The sequence below is a fragment of the Euprymna scolopes genome, chromosome 39 (genome assembly GCF_053919585.1).
Source record: "Euprymna scolopes isolate OS-2025 chromosome 39, ASM5391958v1, whole genome shotgun sequence".
NCBI lineage: Eukaryota > Metazoa > Mollusca > Cephalopoda > Sepiida > Sepiolidae > Euprymna > Euprymna scolopes.
Genome location: NC_136520.1, coordinates 76,356,953 through 76,370,100, shown reverse-complemented (window position 1 = coordinate 76,370,100; position 13,148 = coordinate 76,356,953). Strand labels below are relative to the sequence as shown.

The 13,148-nt window shown below is 35.0% G+C and overlaps 1 long non-coding RNA gene across 1 annotated transcript in view; it reads right to left on the bottom strand.

Annotated features, from left to right (window-relative positions):
• LOC145263884 (uncharacterized) overlaps positions 1–1,242 on the bottom strand; it is a 48,184-nt gene extending 46,942 nt beyond the window's left edge. Inside the window, exon 1 of the long non-coding RNA XR_013864611.1 lies at positions 857–1,242. This is a non-coding gene — a long non-coding RNA (uncharacterized LOC145263884). The remainder of the gene's footprint in view (positions 1–856) is intronic.
• Between the last annotated feature and the right edge of the window lie 11,906 nt (positions 1,243–13,148).

Below are 13,148 nucleotides of genomic sequence, written 5' to 3'. Positions count from 1 at the left end.
GACCTCGCGATATCATTGTAGCCCTTTTGTTAAAACTGTAAAGGTATTTATCTGAGTAATCTGGTTAATGTAGTGTCAGAATATATCTGGTTATCACGGTTTATCTCCAGTATCCTGTGACATATTTTCATTGTATGGACGCCCGGCGCGAACGGAAACCCCGCGATATCATTATACCATCTTTAGACAGAACAGATATTACCCTTGGATCCTAGCCAAAAGACCAAGAAGGTATGTTTTAGTTTAACATACGGCCTAAAAATTGCGAGATCATTTTTTTAAAATTAATTATTTTTTTTTTCCTTTTTACATTGTGTCCTATTTATTAAACAAGCGGATAGAAGGTTATAACATACTACGAGCATTAAAAATTAGCGTATCTATATACTAATTAAATGCTCATAGTATGCTACCGCCTTATAAACTTCTTTTTAATAAGCAGGATATCCCGATCGAATAGTCTATAATCTGGAAACCGTGACATACGTACGTACGTTAAAGGTACCATGGTATTAATATGTAGATACAAATGTATAACCTTGTGTGTAAATTGTTTACAATGTAAATGTTGTATATATTTTTTGGTAAATAGATAATTCAAAGTTACGCATAGGCGAGAAGCGCACGCGCGCGCAAGCACACACACACACACACACACGCGCGCGCGCACACACACACACACACACACGAGATGTGCTCTGACCGTTTTAATATTGAATAAAGGACCTGTCACTTGTAAACGGTAGCACGCACATGTAACAAGAGTCCTGAACGAATACCGTCTGTGTTTTTCTTTTTTTTTCCTTTAAGCAAGCAAACCTAAACCTTATTCCAAAAAATAATAAAACATATTTACCCAATTCTGTGTCCCCTCCGTAGCTGGACCATTCGTTAGCAACACTCAGTGTATATTTATTTATATAGATGTATATGTACATATATGTATAAATCCACGATTTTTGGAGTAAAAAAAAAAAAAAAAGAAAAAAAAGAAGAATCCAGGAATATTAAAAAACACGTATAATACAAATGTATGTGTGGGTATTTATGCCTTTTTTTTTCTTTGTGTGTGTGTGTGTGTGTGAATGTGTTTCTTTTATCCTTTCGTGTTATAAGAAAAATAAATCCCCCTTCTTTGTTGCGCGACGGGGTTTTGCAACGTTAGGACACGCCGTGGTAGGAAAAAAAAGCTACCATGTACAAAACGGTCCACACGCACGGGAAACCTCGCCGACACTGAATGAAGTCTCGGCGTCGACTTTGTTTCTTTTTGCTACCGTGTTTCTCGTCCGTCTTCGAGTTTTCATTTCATCTGTCTTCCTAACGTTTCGGGCTTCCATAGGCGTCACCCCCTCCCTGTCTCTCTCTCTCTCTCTCTCTCTCTCTCTTTCTCTCTCTCTCTGTGCGTGTGTGCGTGAATGCGCATCCCTGCTATCGCCCTGCCCTACCAAAGAATGAATGAATGAAACCAGCGAGGAATGGAGGCATATCTAGGTGCGGGTCGGTTCGCTTTGCCTCGTGGTCGACATAATTATCCACCCCAGGGCTGCCCATCCCCACCAGAATTGCCTACCGGCATTTTAGGGTTGGAACTAACTAAATAAATAAAATAATAATAGACCATAAAAAGCTGAAAACAACAACAACAAAAGTAAGACGAAATTAGTTGGCTTATTAAGATTTGGACCCCCCCCTCCAAAAAAAACTACTTACTTGACTTCCAAAAATAACTTCACGCAACAATTCCTACATCCTTTTATTATTCTGTACTACCTGGCCTTCGGCGCGCTTCCAGGCATTATCTCCTCGCTCATAAACAGAGGCTGGTTTATTGCCGGTCGCTTTAGGCGGCGCTACCTACTGTAGAATGCTGATGTGTCCTTTTTTTTTTTTTTTTTTTGTATTCGACAAGAGTGTTCCCTCTCGGGAGGATAGTTTTATTTTCTTATCTTATATAGCCTTGTCTCACATTTTGCTACAATATGAAACGACTAATATCCTATTATCTGATTTTCAGACCGGGATGAAAGTGTTGTATCTGTTTTATTTAAGAGAAATGCTGGGGTTTGTTTTACTGTACACATAGATTCGAAAAAGTTGTCACAAAATAAATATAGAACAAATAAATGTTATCAAAAGCAAGATCAATCACTTTTCTACCCAACTGGATATGTTTTAGTGTTTATATTTAATGTAACATGTTCATTCACCTCGAAAAACATAACAGTATTTCCTGTTTACCGATGTATTGGAAAATTTAAAATGGCAACCGAATCTCTCTTTGAGGCGTTAAGTTTGGGAAAATGAGTTATAAATAAAAAACAGACAAAATACTGTTAGAAACTAGCTCAACATATGTTACCGTGACATAAACTGACATATATTCGGCGGGTTTTTAACAGTATTTTGACTTGTTTTTCATTTATAACTCCTTTTCCCAAACTTACCGTCTCCGAGAGATAGTCGGTCGCCATTTTGAATCTTCCAACACATCGGGAAACACTGTATGTTTTTCGAGCTGAATAAACATGTTACATTAAATATAAACACTAAAAACATATCCAGTTGGGTAGAAAAGTAACTTATCTTGCCTTTGATAACATTTATTTGTTCTATATTTGTTTTGTGACAACTTTTTCGAATCTATGTGTACAGTAAAACAAACCCAAATGCTGTACTAGCCAATCGCCAAAAGCGCCTTTATCGGGCAATGCTGAAGGTACCAATAATGGCTAATTTTGCTCCCTTAAGTAACCTTGAGTTTCACCTCTTGCTGTGGGTTGTTATCAAAAACTAGATAGGTTACTTTTCTACCTACCTGGATTGTTTTTTTTTTTTGTTTTTTTTTCGTGTTAAAACTAATTTTAAATAGTTTTTCAGCTTAAAAGAATCCACGTGTTCACTTTGCTCGGTTACAAGTGGAAATTTCCACAAGTATTACACGGGAACCCTTGATAATTACTCAAAAATCGAAAATGGAACAAATAGTAGTAAAAACCCACCCAATAAATTATCACAGCGAAATCTATGGGTGAATTTATTTATTTTTAGATTTTTAAGCAATTATGGAGATTCCCTAGATGACGGACTAACGTCGGCCCTTTTTCTTAACAATCATCAGTGCTTGTCTTTCGAAGTGAATACACGCTTTAAAATTAGTTTAACTTGCCTTTGGTAACATTTATTTTGATTTTTTTACTTGGAAGTCTCCACTTATAAAGGCTCGAAGGCCACTCGAGGATAACTGTTAATAAATGCAAAGTAGCAGTATAGTATCATTAATGGTGTAAATTGGGTAGAATTTCATTGTTTATGGGGACGGTTCAACAAGAGCTTATTTACATTGGATTTGAAAGCTACTGTGGTATATTCAGCCGGGAAGCAGCCCAGCGGAACAGTGTTCCACGGGCAGGCAGTTCTGGGAAAGAAGTTTTGTTCATTGAATCTGCATTTAGATGTACGTATAAAAAGATATTTGTTATATAATTGTTTTTTGAAGAAGTTTTGTTGTCTAATACTATATATACTGCAAGATACCTCAAACTTTAGGTACGTGCAAAATGAATGCCGATACTCAAAATGGTTAAACATTTTGACACCTCCCTGTACTTCAAAATTCACCAAAAATCATGAAATTAATCAATTTTAATGAAATTTTCAGTATTTATCAAATAATGATGGTGAAATACATTAAACACATTATTTTTTTTTTAATTTTAGTGGAAATGTATTATTTTGGTTAAACAAAAAATAGCTTTAATAAAGTGATGGTTTTCAGTAGTAAAAAAATGCATGCATTTATTTTTTGCTTTTTTTTTAAATAAAAATGAAGCATCGTAAATTACAACAACTAAAAAAATATATTTATTTTTGGCGGAGTTGTAATTTTTATACTGGTAGGTTGTTTGAAATTTTTTCATTGGATTATTATTGATTGGACACTAATTAACCAGATTATGAAAAAAAGAAAATTGAAAAAAAAAAAAAATCATTATTTCAACATTTGAAAGGGGTGCTCACTTTTTAGTTACAACTTTCTTGTAAATCGGTCACCCATTTTGTAAACAATAAAAACGCGGGAATATCAAAGCCATAGAAAGTAAAAATGACATCAACCGCATTTGTAAGTCAGAAATATTTATTTTGTTTCTCAAAGAAATAAATAGATTGAAAACATTTTTTTTTACTTTAACTTAATTTTTTTGTTTTTATGAAAATAAAGTTTCAAGTTTTTTTTTAAACTTAATTTTTGGTTGATAAAAAGTGAATTTGTAGGTGTTTTTAAAAAATAATTTATCTGTTTTTTTTTAATATAAAAAAACAGGTGAGTTTGTGGGTGTTTCTTTGCAATAATTTATCTGTTTTTATGAAAGATGAAGGTTTTTTTTTTCCAAACTTAAAAAAAAAAAGTTTTTAAGTATTATAAATTTCGCTAACATGCTGGAGAAATGTTTCATAATTTTCCATCCCGTTGTCAATTTACATGGCCTCGTCAACATGGGACCATTTAATATCTTCCGAAAACCCATACACATGCTTGATTCGCTAGGTGTGTCAGAAGTTTTTGGAAATATTTGACACACTTAACACAAAACTGTGAATATAATATACAAAACTCGTAATTTCTTTTCTTTTTTTAAGTGGGTTGTTTAATATCTTTATGGAATATACTTCCAAAATAAACTATTAAAGTTTAAAAAAAATAATAGAAATATTAATTTGTTTTCTTAAGTGTTTACAAAGTGCATGCGCGCTCTCATGCAGCCATTTTTTCTACATAATGAAATGAATTGAATTTTATGTGTTAAATTTTTTTTCAATTTGTTCAATTTAAAAATCTATCAAAATTTTTCTATTGATTCAATTTTTAAGATATTTTCAGGTTTAATGTGAAATTTCATGCTCTTTCCAATAAACCGAATATAATATTCTAGATAAACATTTTTTTTAATTCACCCCCATTTTTAAATGTCTATTAAAAAGAAAATAGTTAATTTTCTCACCTAAGGTTTATATATCACAAATTAAAGATAAAAGATAAATAAATAAAATAATCTAATTTAAAACAACAAAACAAAAGTTATGTGCAAATTTACCTGTAAAGTCAAAAGTTTAAAACACCTTTTTAAAAAAACACGTTGATTTTTTAAAGTGAAATCTCATATTTTGAGAATATTGTCCTGTAAAAATTGGACACCTACATCAATTTTTTTTCTTATTTATTTAATCTAAATATGGACAAATTCTTAAAAATGAAGAATGGAAGCACCCATTGATTATTGTTTTTTTATAGGTAAGTGATCTTTTGGAATTTATATATTTTTTTATATTCGAAGTAAGTTAAAATTCGTTGATTTTCTTGAAATCTTTTTAAAAGAAACCCGATTAAAAAATATTGCATATTTTTCTAGTAAACGTTTTATTATTTTAAAATGTGGTGTTTGCTCTTTTTATTAAAAAATAGAGTTTAAAATTACATTTTTAAAGTAGTAATACGCTTCGAAATATAGTGAGTCTAATTATTCAAATTTTTATCACTCATTTTTAATGGGGACATCCGACACTGCTATTGATTCGCCTTTTAATTTTTGCAGGTTGCAGGGAAGAGAAAAGGGCGTCCCACACTAGGCCATGAAGTATATTTTGTACTCTGTCAAGGCAGAGATAGAAATTGCATCAGCAGTGAGATATCTTCTGAAGCGGTAGAAGGATCCTACCATTTTTCCAGCGACCTTGGCAACAGACTTGATGTACATGTTCCATTTCAGGTCAGGAGTAAAGGTCAATCCCAGAAGCTATCAGAACATGGAGTCTTCCCTAGACGAAAGCGATCCATTCCATTGATGCTAGATAAGGATCAGAGCGTTGATGATGTAAAGATAGAAGCTTGGTTTTGGATGCATTAAAAGTGACCAGCCACCTCTTCCCCCATTGTACCACGCGCTCAAGATCAGAGGAGAGATAATTAGAGAGTAATTTGTCATTTACGGCCTTTTATGTGTTGCCATAGATGGTCGTGTCATCAGCATAGATGTCAACGAATGATTTAAGTATGCGTTTTGAGAGAGATCATTGATGTAGATCAGGAAGAGAGTTGGACCCAGGATGGACCCCTTAGGGACTCCAACATTAATGCTGTGGGTCTCTGATTTCTGCCTATCAACCACTACTCTTATGAACCTATTGGAGAGAAATGATTTAATAATTGAGAAAACATTTCCAGTTATACCGTAGCTGGAAATCTTGTGAAGTAGGCCCTTATGCCATACCTTATCAAAGACCTTCGATATGTCAAGAGCAATTGGCCTGGAAAGGAAGCTTTTGTCAAGAGATTCACTAATCCTATATATCTGCTGTAGATCTTGCGGAGCGGAAACCATATTGCATGTCACTAAGAAGGTTGTTTCTGGTGAGGTGGTTGACTACTTCTTTATTTAATAGTGATTCCAGTAACACAGGAGACTTATTGGTCTGTACTGAGAGAGAGATGACTTTTTGCCTGAATTATTAAATACAGGGCATACTGATGAGATTTTCCAGGGTGTTGGAAAGCACTTCTCCTTAAGGCAACGCTTAAACAGTTTTGTAAGTATGGGAGTAAGTTCTGGTTGAAGCTTTTTCAGCACTATGACTGGAATCAAGGTTCTTGATTAGCTTGGTGACCTCACGCACAGATATTTGTATGTTGCATAACGTGTTGTCTGTTATAGGAGGAAATACGGAGAGTTCATGGCCTTTGTCGCTTAGGGTAAAATTAGCAGCAAAGTTCTTGGCAAATAGTTTGGCCTTGTCTGATGCTGACGAGATGACCTCAGGTCCATCGATGATGGTTGGGATAGAATGCACACTTCTGTTCAGGATCCTGTTTGCTATTTGCCAAAACTAGTGGGAACCAATCCGCTGCTCAGCAAATTTAGATTTAACAGACTGAGCATATAGCTCTCTTGCATTTTTTATTACTCTTTTACAGTGGTTGCTGGCAGTCCTGAAAGCAGCTTTAGTCGCCGTACATCTATTATGTTGGTAGCTATGGAAAAAGTGATTTCTGTGCGCGATGGCAGCAGCACATTCTGGGGAGAACCATGGCTAGCTGTTAGGTTTTGGTTGGAATTTTTTGGATGCTATGAATCGATCTATGCCTACAATTAAACACGGAGTGCAGAGATAGATCAAATATGAATATACGGAAGCTATCCCAGTCAGCCATAGAGTATCGATATACAGTACGGTGGAGAGGTACGTCTGAAGACTTATTACATTTCATTTTTATCTTAACTGCTACAACCGAGTGGTCGGAGGATCCCAGAGGAGATAGAACGGAACATGAACACAGCTCAGGGAAAGTTGTGAGGAAAAGGTCTAGAAGGCTTGCATACTGACCGGTAGTATCGGGCATGTGGGTGGGTTCATCAACAATCTTGCCGAGTGATCCGGGATTCGCTGCAGAAATCCTTTTTTGGGGTGGGGCATAAAAGGCTACGACCCTTATTTGACTGGCCACTCAGCTGACGTTATTTTTTCGTTTAAACAGTAGACGTTCATCTGTTTGCACAACATGTCCCGGACCGCCTAGCATTTTCCTTTCATCGTTTTACTGGAGCATACAGCCCGGCAATATCCTAACCCTAACCCTAACCCTAACCCTAACCTTAACCCTAACCCTAACCCTAACCCTAACCACTGAACACACGTTTTTTTTTTTTTGGTAATGGCATTCGCCGATCCTGTAACGAGAGTTTCTCTTTCGAAGTTGAACATTATTTGAACATTATTTGAACATTATTTGCAAAATTGTTTAAATTGTCGATTTTGCGTGTTCGAAAAATGTACCAATCCATAAAGATATGGCACTTTTGCAACTGCAGCATCTCCAGCAAAGGTTGTCAAGTTTGGCTCTGTCAATTGTCTGCAGGGTCATGTCATGGACACATGTGTAAACCTTGCTTTGGGCTATTAAATGTTTCTCCTGGGCATATTCTATTGGTGTTTCATTCAGTTTCTTCATTAATTCCCATCTTAGGTTTCCGGAGGTAATCATAAGTTCTTTCTTAGCACGTGTTCACAATGGAAAAAGCAAGCAAGAATAAAAAAAGGGGCAATAAAAAATGGCAATTATTAACTTCCGTGTTTGGACAATAACTCACTTCCGTGTTTAAAAAATAGAAAAAAAAATGGTGACCGATTTACAAGAACGTTGTAACTAAAAAGTGAGCAAATGTCGAAATAATGATTTTTTTTTTCCAAATTATTTTCATAATCTGGTTAGTTAGTGTCCAATCAATAATACTCAAGTGAAAAAATTTAAAAAACCTATCAGTATACAAATTACACACGGGGTGATAGTTATGCAAACCCGCCTTATTTTTTACAAGAACATTACAAAAAATCCCCCTAAATTCCGTATTAATGAATTCGATATAACTCAAAGAAAAATTAATTTCTCGAACTACTGATGTCATCATTGAATTAAGCATTGGTGACTTAATATATCCACATAAAAAAATTATAATTACAAAAAATATTTCTACTTTTTTTTTAAATTACAGCTTTCGCATAATGTTTATATGTAATATTCTAATATTTTCCTTGCTTGCATGAATGTGCAACTTTCGGCGTAACATATTTTTTATGTAATCTTCAAAAATAAAAATAAAACTTTTAATTTAAAACTGGAAAAAATAATTTAATTAAAAAATGGTAAAAATGACACAAACGTTCAGGATAGGAATGTACGGATGCACATTTGGGGGAAACAAAGAAAACAAGCACCTACCTCCTTTTAATAACATTACGTCATTTTCAGACAGCCTTTCGACTGGCTCAGATTTGGGGCTTCCATATAATTGATGTTTACAAAACGTCTATTTGTTGTAATTTGCGAAGGGCAGACTCCCTCAATTTTGGCGGCTAATCAAACTATTTTTTGTACAAACAAGGTGTTTTGTTTTTAATTTGATTCAATATCTTAAGACTTTACTAATTATCTTTGAAATAGACACAGAAAACTAATATTTATCTTTCAAAAGATTTTTCAATGAATTCATTTAACTTCAAAATCTAGCTGAATTGGTTAGATCGTTGTGAAAAAATTTTTCATAACTTTTTTTTTCACCTGTACAAATATTTTTTTTCCTTTTGGAAATTAACTTTTGTTTCTAATCTTTCAAATAAAATCCAAAAGTAGTCGGAAACTTACAAAAAAATATGATAAATCGGCTTTCAAAACTAGGTTCCCCTATCTTTATTCCACTATTTTTTGCTCGTACCTAAAACTTCTAAACTTAATTTTTATCTGACTACAGGATCTCTTCTGTTCGGACTAAGAGGAGGCATTACCTCCTCATTTGGAGAAAATATTAATTTATATCCGACTGACTGAGGAGCTCTAAATGAAGAATACCGATAGGACTGATTGTAACACTAAAGAGAGGCCACATCAGACCTGTAGGGTTGATGTGACGTTTGAAAAAAAAATTATTATTAATTTTTTTTTTGTGAATAAATTCTGAGCTAAGTCTGTTGTTGAATTGGCGGCGGCAAAAGTGCCTTTGTAGCGAGAGGTTGAATCACATTCTGGACTTCAAAAGCGAAAAAGAATGCATAAAATATTTTTGATCTACGATGGCCGGAATCATAGTGGTACAGTAGCTGGAGGGGTGGGGATTTCACACCCGCAATTGGCAAAACTATGAGCCAAAGTTGACCTGTGAATTTGACAAGTTGAAAAGTCGGGTTGTTTTTGATCTAAGAGAAACACACGCAGTGACTCGGCATTATGTTTAGAACAAAGAAGAGGAAAAAAATGAATTGTCCGAAATTTCAAAACAATAAAATAACGTATCGAGAATTGTCATTTGGTGAATCAGGTCGAGCGAAAGTTATGAAATATGTTTGCTCGGATGGGAAAATGTGTTGTCCGATAAGTTCAAAACGACAAATGCATTCTTGGTCTTTTGACGTAAACAAAATGTCTGATATAATAGAATGGCCGACAACCAGAACTTAATTCAAAGATAAACTAAAATCCCTTTGAATTATCAAAGCGAAAGGTGAGATCAATAGATAATTTTAAAACAAATAAAATCGCGTGATTTGCTTTAAGTCAAAGGAAAAATACTTTTCCTGGATATGAAAAATTCCATTAGTAAGCCAGGGAGGAGTTAATTAATACAACGTGTAAGTTGGGCATTAATTAAGGGAGGAGTCAATCCAATTTTGGAAATGGACCAATGAAAAAGGGCCCTGTCGAAGTATAATCAACCAATGAGAAAAGGCCCCGTCGAATTATAATCAAGCAATTTGATTGGTCGATGATGAACATGGGTGTCGTCATCATTCCATAATTGTATTATAAAAGAAATGAAAAATCAGAGATTAAGTCAGTGGTCAGAAGGAAAAAAGTGAAGAGTAGTAAGAGTCAAAGAGAGATAAGTCTCGGCAGAATCACCTCTATCTCCCCCCCCCCTCGCTTGTTGCCTGATAACTCAACGCTTATAACGTGTCGATTACTTAACGAGAATTACGCAAAGTCCGCGATACCGACCAGGTATTTCAACAACAGAAGCTCAGTTGTAGAACTAACTGCTTGCTTGAATTAATTGTCAATCATATGTATATGCTGTAAATACTTCTTTTATGAATTTCCGAAATATATATTATATTAACCAACCTCCGAAGTTTTGTTGCTGATGTGCGTTGATCCGTATATATGTACATTCTTTATTTGCCATTTGTGACACCGTATCCGTCAACAAACACCCAGAATAACTAGACGATCCACGGAGAACCGGCCTTGAGGACCGAGCATCCGAGAAGAATCCCCAACGCTTTAACGAAGAACTCACTGGGTGACGCGACGTACTAACGGTTGGCAGACCTGGTTGCCCAGTCGACATATCATAACTGTACCGACCAGGGTTCAGATCATAACTGGGCAGCGATCAGGGGTCAAGGGCGTGTAAGGCACACGTTTTAAGGTCACGGCTAACGTTTCATCCGTCTAGAGTGATTCCTTTCGGGGGAATTGGAAACCTACAATAAATTGACCTTGTGTCTAATTTTGCTGCTGTCCGAGACAAGCAAAGAAACTGGCATTCTATACGTCATTTTCCTGGCATTTAGACTAGGAACAAATATTAGTACCTGTCCTGCCTACTGATGCAATTTTTATTCCTGTCTCACCCAAAGTACTTGTTTTTAAGCGATAAAAATTAGGAATAAACTGTTCGTCCATCGTTGCCGATTAAAACCACGAACATGACTGATGATGCTCTGACTTGCGCGTGACTTGTGTGTGTGGCAGGAGTTGTGCAATCTCCAAAGACACTTCTTAGTCGACAGTTTTTTATTCCAGTGGCAAATAGAAATTTCAGCACGACCGGAAACAGTGCCTAGATATACGGAGAGCACATACAGCGCCTGGTATTCCCAAATGATCACGCGTCTTGTACTGGCCAGGTTCATCCTTGCTTAGGTTCGGTGATCGAACAAGAACCAGCGTGTGTTAACGTGATTATGCCGTATATATAACTAAGAATAACCAAATAATTAATTAACATTTCTGACCACTCATGACTGACGGAATAAGACAGTAGACCCCTGTGGATTAAATAGATGGTTCATCTCGAAATCACGATTTCGTCATAAAAAAAAATCTCTTTCTGAATAATTCACATAAAGAAGGTCAAAGGTTTCAGCTGGCGGTCCGTTATGAAAATAACATTTTTTGAATCTGTATAACGGTATATAAAAACTTTTTTTAAAAAACTTTTTTTACGGAAATAATACGAGACAAAGTATGAAGCCACTTCATGTAAGGAGCTAACAAGAACGAAAGCTGATTATTACAAAGACAGTAGATGTCTGTTGATCTTAATCTTGAAATTTTTGGATCTAAACACTTGAAATTTTAGATATACGTTCCTTGGATATGAATCTAATTTAATAACTTAATTTGAGCCCAAAACAATAAATTTTAAGGGGTCATAATAGGGGTCAAAGTTAAAAAAATTGACCGCTTTTTTTTTTTTGCTCAACATACACCTCCAAATACCCAGGCAACGCCGGGCTGAAATGCTAGTATATATATATATATATATATATATATATATATATATATATATATATATTCACACCAAGGAAGACCGAAGGATCAGTTGAAAATTATGTGCTTTTGAAAGAAACATCCTTGTTTTTTTCCAAAGACTTTTTGTATTCCTACACGTCAACACACATGAAATCAATACAGAAAAGATATAAACATTTATATATTTTTTGTATTGATTTTTTATTCATACAAAACAGCAAACGTTTATTTCCTCTCTCGCTCACTCGCTCGCTTTGTATCTCGCTGTATATATTCTTCCTATTTTAAAACTGTCACACTATATTTAGACGTAACTATATTTTATGTTTACCTTTTCATAGACCCTTTAATAAAAATATATACAAAGTACGTAACCTTTTTTTAGCATTTGATTTTTTAGGGGTTTTTTCGCATATCTTTTCAAATAACAATGTAAATTAATATCTTATATATTTTGTCAAACTGCTTTGATATTTTCCATTTGTTTTTTTAGCTTCCATATCTCACTTGACAGACCTTCACGCAGGTTTGAAAATTAGGGTCTGGTTATAGTCACAATTACCGATTTTTTACATCCATTACCTACAGTTTCAACATAAATTTCATTACATAGGGAATTGAATTCGGTGGAGTATTTTATCTAAATTTCTTTTCTGGACTGATTCTCGAGATTGCGCACACATTAAGTTTGTGTGTGTGTATGTGGGGAGGGGGGGGTCAATTTGTACATTAGTTTAACTTCTACAATTTTCTTTAGAATGGCTACTTTTAAAAGGTTTTCGACTATGGTGATTTTGTGGAGACAAATGCTTATATAACACGGTCAGCTGGTCACTTATGACCGGCCCCACGTTTTACATTAAATGTCTTAGAAACGGTCCCATGAAGATGTGAAGATGGACCAGTCATTGGGGTCGGTGTATCGAGAAGAAAAGCATACCTGATATGTTGGATGTGGGTGTGTGGCTCCTCCATTCTCTCAAGACGACCTCTTCATCCTGGTGGCATTCTGGTTGGAATCTTCTTTCTTCGTTCTCCGGACCGCTTCGTTGTTTAATGGAGA